The sequence below is a fragment of the Staurois parvus genome, unplaced genomic scaffold (genome assembly GCF_062004578.1).
Source record: "Staurois parvus isolate SC_StPar_1 unplaced genomic scaffold, SC_StPar_1.0 ptg000153l, whole genome shotgun sequence".
Classification (NCBI taxonomy): domain Eukaryota; kingdom Metazoa; phylum Chordata; class Amphibia; order Anura; family Ranidae; genus Staurois; species Staurois parvus.
The window spans coordinates 15,903,574-15,916,379 of NW_028317949.1; positions in this window are offsets into that span (position 1 = coordinate 15,903,574).

Genomic DNA, 12,806 nt, shown 5'->3' on the forward strand with positions numbered 1-12,806 from the left:
TATAGGATTATAACTTTTTTTTTTCTATGGTTGAAGTGGATGGATTTTTGTCTTTTTTCAGCCAGACTATCTATGTGACTGAACTCCACTGATAATGCTGAACCTATAACTAAGTATACAGATACATGTAGACAGAGCCCACAGCATTATATCGGATGGGGATTACATGTGATCTGACCTCTATAGGGGACATAGCTGATTCTATAGCTCAGTGTACAGATCTCCGTGTTAACAGAGCCCTGTATCCTCCTATGAAGATTATATAAAGGACAGGTCATGTGGATTATATAAGCTGCTCTCTTTCTGCTCCACCAGGTGATGCAGGTTACCTGGTGTCTTCTGCTGCTGTGCCAGGCTCACCATCTCACTCTGCTTCCACTGGAGTGATTTCACCCCTTTTGCCAACCCACTGCAACTCTACTTTCTGGTGACATCAGAGCCCACTGGGGCAACAAAGTACTGGGATGCAGTGCTCTTTTCTTTTGCTTCCCTAGCACACCCCTGTTGCCACCACTCTCTGCCACAGTTAACCACCCTCGCTGCCAACAACCAATCATCCAACACCCCCCGTCACCACCACCCTCCACTACCAACCCCACCCCCCACCAACACTCGATCAAAATATTTAAGAAGAACTCTCTTGCACAAGAAGAAGTTATCCATCCACACGCCCGCCACCCCAGGCAAACACCTCGTTTGCCTCACAGAAAATACAGAGCTGTGGCCAGCCCAATGCTTGGAGATCCTTGCATAGTGCAGCTACTGAGAACTGTGTGAAGAGAGTTGAAAGTGGTGGAATCATATACTAAATGTATGCTGTCAATGCATGCAGAGCAACAGAGCTAACAGTGTGTGTGCTGTGTGCAGGCTCGGGAAAGCTTCATTCAGGTGGTGAGGTGGCAAGATGTACTTGTTTATATGACAATGCATTTTGAAGGACTCTCCTTTGTCAAGTAAGCACACCTCCAGGATTTAAATCCACTGCTGCCAGCGCTCCTCATACAGTTCTCACTGGCTGCCTTCTACAAGTAAGCTTATAAGGTTAACCCTTTTATTACCATTACTATTGCCAGTCTTCCTGAGGCTGCTTCATACTTTAATTCTTGTCACCTAGGATGGAAGTGGGGAGATATCTCCTTTGTGGGAATATATACAGCAATTTTTTTTTTAGGAGCATTCCGTCAATGTTCTGTTTTGTATGAAAACCATTAAATAGACAGGAAAGAAATACCTACCCAATATGAATACAGATAGCAGTAAAAGGTTGCAAATATTCTAACACTCCTCTAACACTGATTGTACTAACTTTGTCAAAAGTACCTATGGCATACTTTTGTAGTACACCCTGTCCATGTGCTCCACTGCCCCTCCCTCCCTCTAATTTACTTGTTATTCCCACCTGTCGAAATTATACCTCAGAGTTACTCTGTGAATATAGCATCTGATAAAAAAGGTGCTGCTGCTTACCAAAAAATGGGCTATCCAATACAATTTATAAACACATCATTGCTCCTCCTTTTTTACCTCACCTGTTCATACCGTGCCTTATATGTGAACAGATATGCAGTGCTAAAAAAGCAATGATAAACAATGAAGTGAGATTATTGCAGGTGCCTTGTAGCACTATAAGTGACACAATATGGAGTGAATCGTTCCAAGTTGACGTATTGGCAAAGTGAATAAATAAATGTAAATCAGATGAAATAAAGTGACTTGAGTGATTAATGACATATATAATAAAAAGTCCAATAATAATGAAATCCGTGTTGGTGAAATCCGTGACTTGGAGATGATAATGTGATTGCACTCACCAGAAGCGCAATTTAAAAGCCCATTTGTGTTCAATATTGTCCTGTCATAGTCATCTGGATGTGGATAGGGATGTAGGAAATCATCTGGCACATGTCAGCATACAAGGTGATTTACAGGCCTCTCACACAATCTCCAGAGACATGTCATCAGATCTCATTGACCAGCGGATGGGAACACAGTGAGCACTGGGGAAACTCCACCTTGGGGGCTCGTTAATAATGAGCCAAAGTACAAAGTGCTTGATAGTGCAGTATTTTTAATAAATGGTCAAACAGAGTAAACTCACATCTGGTATTTGGTAAAACAAGATGGCCACCAGCCTTCCATGCGGCCTCAGCGGCGTGACGTCACAACAGCTAAGCTCCTCCCTAACACGTTTTGTGCTCGTGCACGTTTTCAAAGGGCTGTGGACACTGATTGTACTAACTTTGACACTGATTGTACTAGCTTTGTCAAAAGTACCCAGGGCATACGTTTGTAGCACACCCTGTCCCTCCATTTCCCCTCCCTCCCTTCCTCACATTTACTTGTTATTCCCACCTATCGAAATGATACCTCGGAGTTACTGTGTGAATATAGCAGCTGATAAAAATATTGCTGCTGCTCACAAAGAAAATGGGCTATCCAATGCAATTTATAAACACATCATTGCTCCTTCTTACCTCACCCGTCCATACCGTGCCTTATATTCATTAAAAAATACAAAGCATTCTATGAATTGTGGCAGACTAATTTAGCAGCCCCCTGTGGTCAGTGTGTAGTGGAGCAGCAGCTCACATAGCCATCACCGTAGCAATTCTGACTACAACAATAATTTCCAGCTTCTCCAGATATTCATCATGTATGAGTAATGCATACTTACATTGTACCAAGCAAGACCAATTTACACATACTGTACATCAGAAATAATAATTTCTGGTGTTCAGCTTTAAAGCAAATGAGACATACAGAGTGTCTTTCACAGTAAAAGTCTATTTGCCAATATTTTAGGCAATGAGCCATGAGATACATTTTAGCCATTCAGAAATTAGCAGTTTTTAGTGAAGGCTTCAGCATAACAAAATTATTATATAAGGTATGTAAAAATGCATAGTTAATATAATGTATATCAAAATTATTACCTGACGTTTTGGGCTCTTCCTAGAAATCATTGGAGTCTTGCCACACATAGCGATCTATATCGAAAATCTTGCCTTTTGCCAAGAAGTTGCCACTACGTAAATCCCCCTTTTTATCACAATTATTCAGTGAGGATATTCATCACATTGATGGGTCAAACAGGAAACACTGGAGGGAGAGGGGCCAAGTATCAACTTTTATTATGAGGTTAAGGTTATTACAGTAGATTTTGGTCCTAGGGTGCTCCAGGAAAAAGATGAAACTACCCAAAAGCACATTAAGGAGCCTGCTATAGTATTGGAGTGGCATTTAAATAAATGTAAAACCACTACAGGTCTGCTTTTTAAATATCTTGTGTAGTATGTTTGTTTAAAATACCAATATATTTTAAATTGTCTTTGCCTGCAGTACTTGCTCTATTATAAAGTGAACCAGAATGCAGGGCCTATATCACCTGCTGGTGGCACTGTGGCTTCCAGAGTGTGGTTCCAGTGGCTGCCAGCAGGTGTCTCCCAGTAGCCAGCTGATTCCAGTAATCGGTCTGCCCCTGATTCGGGCTGCTGGGAAGGTATATAACTCCTAAATAACTTTCTTCACTGACTCAATGTTTTGTCTGTGTTCCTTATACCCTGTTATTGATGTGCTGCTCTTGACCTTGATCCTGATTCCTGCTGTGATCCTGTCCCAGTACCTGCCTTCTTTTCCCTAAGAAATGGATAATCAAATGATGGGTGGGATATATAACTAGAGAGAATAAAATGTTTAATTTTGGTCCTGAACTCACATGTACACTATTATAAGAACAAGTATAATCAATATAAGATGTCTGATTCAAGCAGTCAAGCACTTGTGTGAACAGTTTTATTTGCGGAATAAGGTTAATCTAATCATCTGCAGATTCCCATGTCACCCAATTCAACACTGTGGTGACGCTCATTTATTGTCCAAAAAGCAACCCTTTTACAGGTAAAACAACTCATATGTATTTCAATGCATATTTATCCATTTGGTTTTCAGTTTTTTTTTCCATTCAATTATTACCATATTACATTTGAGAAATGTTATTTTCTATTTATTTTACAACGTACAGCTTTGACTACTTTCTAAAGTTTAGTCAAAGCAGTAAGTACCCGTGCAGTCCATTAATGCAACTCTTTCCTAAGGAGAAGCTGATGATATTGATGCATACCTATGTCATATACGTTGACATGGAATTAAAGGTAGCCCTAATATTTTCACTTATTTTTTACACAGTTCAATGCTACCTAGGTAGAAATCATTTTGTGACCTTTAAATTTGTTCTGAAACTAATGAAAACAGAGCTAAATGGATCTGCAGGAAAGAAAATAAAGCCACATCCATACAGTAATTTGCCAAAATCCATGCCATTTTCATGAGTTGTGATGTGACATTCTTTGCTAAACAGTAAGTGTTTAGTAAAACACTTTGGTTTTTGGTTCTAGACCTAAAATAATAGCTACATGCAATGTAAAACTCCACTTCTGCTGAGACAAAAAAAAAAAAAAATCCTCTCTGGTACTGTCAGGGCTCCAGGTATGACCAGAGATGTGTGGACTGACACAGGGAAACGCAGGCTTCAAGTATGGTGTAAAACAATATAATTTATTAAAAGCTACACAGTACACCCAAGCACACAGTGCAAAAACCAAACCTCCAACAGATCACAATATGTGCGGGAACACAAACGTAGTCAGGTAGGCCGGGTTAGTAACTATTGGGCAGAGAAGGTACAAAGGAGCAGGCAGGAGAGTGGTCAGGAATAGCTGGTGTCGGTGCAGACAGAGTTCTAGCAGAGTCCAGATCAGGCAGGAATATCAGGCAGGAATATCAGGCAGGAAGTAGGTACAGGGGCTCATGGGAACAAACACCAAGGCAGTGACTGCAGGCCTGGCCATTGCTTAAATACACCTCCTGCAATCAGCCTCAGGTGATGGCTTGATTGTAGGAGTGAAATTCTGGCTGCTGAGAGCACCCGCTGGCCAGCACTGGTACTGCAGCCCACAAGGCAGGTGAGCCCCAGCACCACCTCTACTGAGGCCATTCCTGACAGGTACATTTATACACATAAGAAGGTTTATAATAAATTCTATTTTATTAAGTGTTCTTGCATGGCAAGACCACTTACTGTTATCTCACATATATATTCTTATTATTATAGCCAAATTTACCACCCTAACTCCTCCCACAGTTTTTACACTACATAGACAGTAATATACCGAAACATGCGGATTGTTCCCGATTGGTGTGCTATTACTTTTTGGAACGTTTCGCCGAATGGTTCACGAAATATCGGCGTTTTTGTGGTGAAATTGGTCCCATGAATGGAATGAATGGCGGAATGTTCAAAACTAGAGTGGGAGCTGACAAAAGCTAGAGTGTGAGCTGAAAAATCAGGACATGATTTCTAAGCTGCCATCACTCCATTTTCAAGCCCACCTACACAAATCTTATATCAAAACATTCAGCTATCCCTGCTTCCACTAAAAAATATCCACGACTAAGCCATAGTCCTGATAGCTTTCACAATATGACCATTTGTTTGCAACTCACGCCGCCCATCTCAAGCCACTCCACCCAGTTACTCCGCCCACTCCAGTTGTAGACTACTGGTGGAGGCAAGAACACTTCACACATTTTCCCCAGAAATGGTAGCTTTTCTAGTTTCCTCATCTTATTCTGTACTTTAGATACTAAGAACTTCCATTGCAGTAACATTTCCAAAGAGACCTCTGAATGGCAGTGTCTTCCACTGATAATATCTTAGCTCAGTAATGTAAAATGAAAAAACCTTCAGTTCCACATTTTTGTGGATGCATGTCAAGAATATCACCTCTGATATGAACTTTAGTAGAGACGTAGCAAATTGATTTTCCCCCCCAATTATATATACCTAGGTGGATGCTGCATCTGTTCCCTGCTGACTCTAAGTGTGAGAACTCAGCGATCACATGACAGCGATCACATGAGTTCTCTGCTGTGCCTGTTCATGCTGACAGGGGAAAGGTCTGTGTTGTTTATGTATAGACCTCTCCCCTGGCAGCTCTGCCAATGATCACCGAGTCCAGGCTGAGAATCGTGTGCCAGGACCCAATGATTGACATGCCGAGGAGCCAACAGCAGTTTGAGTATATATATACACACACACACACATATATGTGATTTTGCACGTCCCCTACACCCTGTAGCAGTACTTCTGCTATAGGGCAGTCAGGAAGCCATTAAAAACCTCCCAAAGAAGCCTGGTGGCTTTTTTTTTGGGTGGTAAATTTTTTGCAGGTTCTCATGGATTTTCCTCAGGTGTATATCCCTTCCACTTGATGAGATACTAAATCCCTTTTTTCTGCAGTCCAGAATTGCTTCTATCTCAAATTCTGTTTCCTCACCAACAGTAACTGGCAGTGGTGGTGGATCTTCCCTTCCTGTAAAACAATCTGAAATGACTGGTTTAAGAAGAGAAACATGAAAGACTGGATGTATCTTGTAAGATTGTGGAAGTGTCAGTTTGTAAGCCACATAATTAATTTTTCTTGTAACCACTTCCATACCGGGCACTTTTACCCACTTCCTGCCAAGGCCAATTTTCAGCTTTCAGCGCTCTCACACTTTGAATGACAATTACGCGGTCATGCAACACTGTACCCAAACTAAAATTTTTGCATTTTGTTCACACAACTAGAACTTTCTTTTGGTGGTATTTAATCACCACTGGGGTTTTTACTTTTTGCTAAATTAACAAAAAAAGACCGAAAATTAAAAAAAACAAAACTTTTCTTTGTTTCTGTTATAAAAGTTTGCAAATAAATAATTGTTCTTCATAAATTTAGGCCAAGATGTATTCTGCTACATTTCTTTGGTGAAAATAACTCAAATCAATATTTATTAATTAGTCTGTAGGAAAGTTATAGAGTTCAAAAACTATGGGATATATCTGAAAATTGATCAATCCTGAAGTACTGACAGCCAATCTAATTTCTTGAGGGCCAAAAATGTCAGAACAGTACAGATATCCCCCAAATGACCCCTTTTTGCAAAGTAGACAGTCCAATGTATTTCATAAGAGGCATGGCAAGTTTTTTGAAGTTGTAATTTTTTGTCATAGTTTTTTGGAAAATGAAGAAGTTAAAACAATTGTTTTCACAATTTTTTTTGTACATACTGTTACCAGTGCAGTACAGCAATATCATATAACTGGTGTGATGGTGATCAGGGACACTGACTGGTGACAGTATGAAAAAAAAAAAGATTTTTTTTTTAAATTTTTCAGTTTATTTTTTTCTCTTTTTTTAAGATTTATTTTTCATATTGCACTATGACCAAAGTAGTATAATGTTATCATGGTAACATTGTACTACTTTGGGGAATTGATCAGTATTTTTTTTTTTTTAACACACAATTTGATTGCTTATAGCAAATTATTTCTTTGCTATAAGCAAGCATTTAACTGAATGATATTGATTCATTCAGGGTTTTTTTTGTGATTAGCTGTGATTGGCCATGGCTAATCACATGACACAGATGGGCTATTATTGGCCCAGCTTGTGCATATGATCGCTGTGACCATTCACAGCTAGACACAGTTGTATACACCATAAACAATGGTAATAGAACTTGCTGCAGCACGGCCCTGTGGGCATGCGCAAAGCACGATCCGGGAAGAATGTCATATGATGGCAAGTTTAATCACAAATGGTCCAATAGACCCAACTTCTGAGAAAAGCAGGTAAGTTTCATTTTGGCAGTGGATAGCCAGACTCTGTCTCTGACTTTCTAAGCTGAATTCCCCCTCATCTTCTCTTATAGTCTCTTTGTGCCTTTTGTATAGCCTCTTGAAGAATTCAGTAGCTGGCTTAGATAATCTGTCCTTTACTGCGGGCACATACGTTTCTGGCAGAAGGTCAGGTAAGAAGGAAAGATGAAAACCATAGCTGGCCCAGAACTGAGTTTGATTAGTGGAAACATGAACTGAGTTATTGTAGGCACAAGACAGCAGGGGCACCCAATTATCCTATGATAAGGTAGAAACACCTGAAATATTGTTCTAGAGTCTGGTTGGTCCTTTCTATCTGGTCATTACTTTGTGGATGATAGGCTGAGGAAAAGCAGACATCAATGTTTGAGGTTTTGCAAAGGGTCTTCCAAAATCTGGATGTGAACTGCACACCTCTATCCGAAACAATGCCTTTCGGCAGCCTATGAAGCCTTACAATTTCCTTGATAAAGGTATGAGTCATGTCTGTGGCTGAGCCTGTGCCCACCATTGGAAAATATTGAGATGATTTGGATCCACTATTAACAGAATGGACATGAATTCTGAAGAAGGTATATCCATTAAAAAGCCCCATGCATTAGTGTTGCCACCCTTACTATGAAAACAGGTCACCCAGAATCTAACATAATCCTTACAATCTCAGGCCAGCCACCAAAATAAATGTTGGACGAGTTCAGTACTTTTGTGGACTCCAAAATCATTGACTAGTTTATGGTCATGGCATCCTTTGAGAACTTGAGCTCTCATTTCCTGTGGTGAAAAAAAGTTATAATTTGCCACAAAAAAAGTCCCTCTTGCTTCCGCAAAGTGTGAACTTCAGATTCTGAGCACTGGACAGAGGCCTGCTTGACAGCTGCTTTCAAATCAGGTTGCAGCAACAGTAAATTTTGAGAAGATAAGATGGTACTTTGGGAGTTTCTGGGAACATACATGAAAGTGCATCAGCTTTACCATTTTTGGACACTGGCCAGTAGGTTATATGAAAATTAACCTGGAGAAGAACAAGGTCCTTCGTGCTTGCCAGGGTCTAAGGCATTTAGCAGCTCTTAGATACTCCAAATTTTTGTGATCAGTGAAGATTATAACAGGTTGTCACGGTGTGGGGTCAGGTTCAGAAACTAATTGCTACAGCAGTTGTAAGGCTTACCTGAAACCAGCAGGATTGGTACACCAGCGGGTCACCCTGGGAATGACGCAGGCTCACCTGAGGTGCGGGGTCTAAGTATCCACCGGTCTTCACCAGAGCTCCTAATGGTGGAGATGGATTTGGCTGCATGTGAATACAAGGTCGTAGTCTCAGGATCACCCCACCAGGGGAAGGGCAGGCTGGAAACCAAGAGCGGATCAACAGTTTAGGGATAAGACAAAAGTGGAGTCAGTCACAAGCCAAAGGATGGTCACAAACGATATAGACAGCAACAGTAAGGATGAGGGGGATATTGGCTGAAAGGCACAATAATCTGGCAAGGAGGAAGTGCATGGACATGGCTTTTATAGGAAGTTCATGGGAGGAGCAAGGAGTTCAAGGTTTAAGAGAAAACAAGGCACAAGACAGGATTATCCAATAGATCAGGCAGAGTGTTATCCAGCATCTCAGGTAGCTCAGTGAGAAGAGTTACTACCTGACACAGTAGAAGTCCCAGGTTCAAGTCCAGGCCCTGACACAGGGTGGGCTGCTCCCTCCAAGTATCTCCATTCCTCTAATGCTGCTTTTATGGTCAACAGTTCCAAGTCCCCAACATCATAATTCCTCTCAGCTTGACTTAATTTCTGTGAGAAAGAGAGCTTTAGGTCATTGACGTTGTGACAAAATTGCCCCTGTAGCAACGTCCAAGGAGTCCACCTCCAGGGCATAGGGCAATGTAGGATCTGGGTGCTGTAACATTATAGCAGAGGTAAAAAGAGCTTTCAGTCTTTTAAAAGGTACTTGAGCCTCCTGAGACCTTTGGAATCAGGTGTGTTGATGTGTCAGCTGGGTGATAGAAGGGATGATAGTTGAGAACCCTTTAACCACTTGCCTATTGGGCACTTTTACCCCCTTCCTGCCCAAGCCAATGTTCAGCTTTCAGTGCTCTCACACTTTAAATGACAATTTTGCAGTCATGCAACACTGCACGCAAACAAAATTTTTATCTTTTTGTTGAGACATATAGAGCTTTCTTTTGGTGGTATTTAATCACCACTGGGTTTTTTGTTTTTTGCTAAACAAACTAAAAAAGTCTGAACATTCTTTTTAAAAAAGTTTTTCTTAGTTTCTGTTATAACATTTTGTAAACAAGTATTTTTTCTCTTTCACTGATGTGTGCTAATGAGGCTGCACTGATGGGCACTGATAGGCTGCACTGATGGGTGGCACTGATGAGGAGGCACTGGTAGGTGGCACTGATGGGTATTGATAGGCATCACTTGTGGGCATTGATATACATCACTGATGGGCACTGAATTACAGCTTGCATATATGGCACTGATAGGCAGCAGTGGTAAGCCGCACTGACTGTCACTGATAGGCGGTACTGATTGGAACTGTTAGGCACCCTGATGTTTAATGTAGATGTCCCTTCTGAGGAATGCTGCTTACCGGCTCTCCTCTCCTCATGCACTGGCAACGTAAGGAGAGGACTGCCAATAACCAGCAGTTCCTTGTTTGCATGTGATCAGCTGTGATTGGACACAGCTGATCACATGACAGCGCCAACGTCAACGGCTCTTTACTGTGATCAGTGATCCGTTGTGTCCCAGGGACACAGCACACCACTGATCGTCTCACCACGTACCCCAGGGGCACGAATGCGCAGTTAGAGCGGGAGGACATCATATGATGTCCTCTCAGAACAAGTTTACTACTGCCCATCCATCATTTCCTTATATGGAGGGTGGGAGGTGGTTAATTAACCTTCAGTAGAAATTAGCAAACCCCACAAATCTTTGCATGCTTTTCTTATCTGTTGGGCAGGCCACTCAAGAATAGCAGATACTTTTTAGAGGTCCATGACATTCCCATCTGTAGATATTATTAACTCCAATAATTGAGTGGTTTGTATTTCATATTTAATATAAGTGTATTCACACTTCTCCGCATTCACATAGAGTCCATGTTGCCTGAGGTGATCAATGCTTTTTTACGTGTACATGATGTAATTCTGGTAAGCAGAGAAAATTAGGAAGTCATCCCAATAGGCAATAAGGAAGTGTTCCAAAAATCCTCTAAAGATACTATTTACAAAGTGCTGGAAGGTGACCGGAGCATTACACAGTCCAAAAAGCGTTGCAAGATATTCAAAATGTCCAAAACAAGTTAAGAACGCCGTCTTCCATTTATACCCCTCTATAATCTGGGTTAAGTTGTAGGCACCCCGAAGGTCTAATTTTGTGAGAACCTGGGCATCCAGAACCTTTAATAAATTCATGGATGAGGGGCACGGGTAACAATTCGTAAAGGTGATTTTATTTAATTCTCTGTCATCCACACAGGGCCTGAGCATGTGATCTTTATTTTCGATAAAGAAAATCCCTGCACCTGCAGGAGAAGATGACAGATGAATGAATTCTCAATGAGGTGACAATATATCAGCTTTTTTTGTTATGGAATACATCCAGGAAGTTATGACAAGTGAATGGAACATGCTGACTGATATCAGATACTGGCTGAACAGCCAGGCAACTTTAAGAGTCTATGGGTTCAGGAACAAAGCAGCGCTGGCAACAATAGATTGATAGAAACACAATATTCCCCTTTAGGCTAATCGATCTTGGGGTTGTGAGCCCATAGCTAGGAAATTCCCAGAATCACAGGGGACAGGAGAGAATATTGCACATCAAAACACAGGAACTTCTGATGACCTGAGTCAGTTATTGTAAACATAGGTTTATTCTCTTGGGTAATAGGTAATATTGGGTAATAGGTTTAAACTCTTGGGTAATTGTGTCATCCGTCAAATGCTTGGTAAGTCTGTTTCTTGGGTTTAAGTGAAATCTGTAGCCTATTTGCTAATGTGAGGTCCATGAAACAGCTACATGCACCTGAGTCAATTATGGCCTGAAGATTGACTTCCCCTTTCACCACCTGTAGCGAGATGGGAAGAATGACATGAGCGGATGAAGCACCAGTAAGTGGGAGATTAGTGGAACAAGGAGACAAGGATTTACTGGGCCTCATTGGGCAACTGCAAAGTAAAGACATAGGCTGGCCTGCCGACAATGCATCCCCTCTTCAAGAGTTAGTTCCAAATGTACCAGACCAATTTACATGGGTTCTCCATCAGGAAAGACTGTTGAAGGAAAGGCTGGTGCAGTTGTGGTAGCCGAAGGAACGCTGGGCAGCATCCTGGCAGGTCTAAAAAATTTTCTTTGGTCCCTAGAGAAGCATTCTGGTACAAGAACCCTTGGTTTCGGCAGAGGCACTACACCTGTAGGAGCTGTAGCTGTGCGCTCAGGTATAGCAGAGGCTGATGTGGTAGCTGCACTAGCTGGATTCTGGTCGGCAGGAGAGGTAGCAACTGTAGGTGACTTTCAATCTGTAAGAAGCCATCTTGTAGATTCTTTACAGCTTGGGTGAGGGTTGCAACTTGCTGACACAAAGCCTCCAGTGGAGAAGAACCTCTGTCAACTTCTGACATATTGGCTGACTGGTATTGTCATGTACTTAGTCTTGAAGCCAAAATGATGAGAGAGCTCTCCTTGTGGCTAAGTATTCAGCATCCATGAATATGGTAACAGGGAGCCTAGAGAAGCAGGAATTGCTGACTTTGCCAAGGTAGTTGGTGCTGTAATGGTGATCTCTCTGTGGATGGGCTCCAGATGAGGAGAGTAGCTGGTCCTGGAATAGGTGCTGGATAGTGCTGACAGCACAAAGCAATGGGAAGTTACAGTAGGTTGGTCCCAGCAGACAGGTGCAGCAGGCTGATCACAGCAGACAGGTCACAGCAGACAAGTACAACAGGGAAGGAAAGACAGGAGACATGTGTAACAGAGGGTAAGCGGGACAGAACACACAAGGCAGACGGCAAACACTTAAAGCTTTATTAAAACAGACAACAGTAACTCAATGGGGAGTAGTGCAGGGAGAGAGAGTCCAAAATACTTGTAA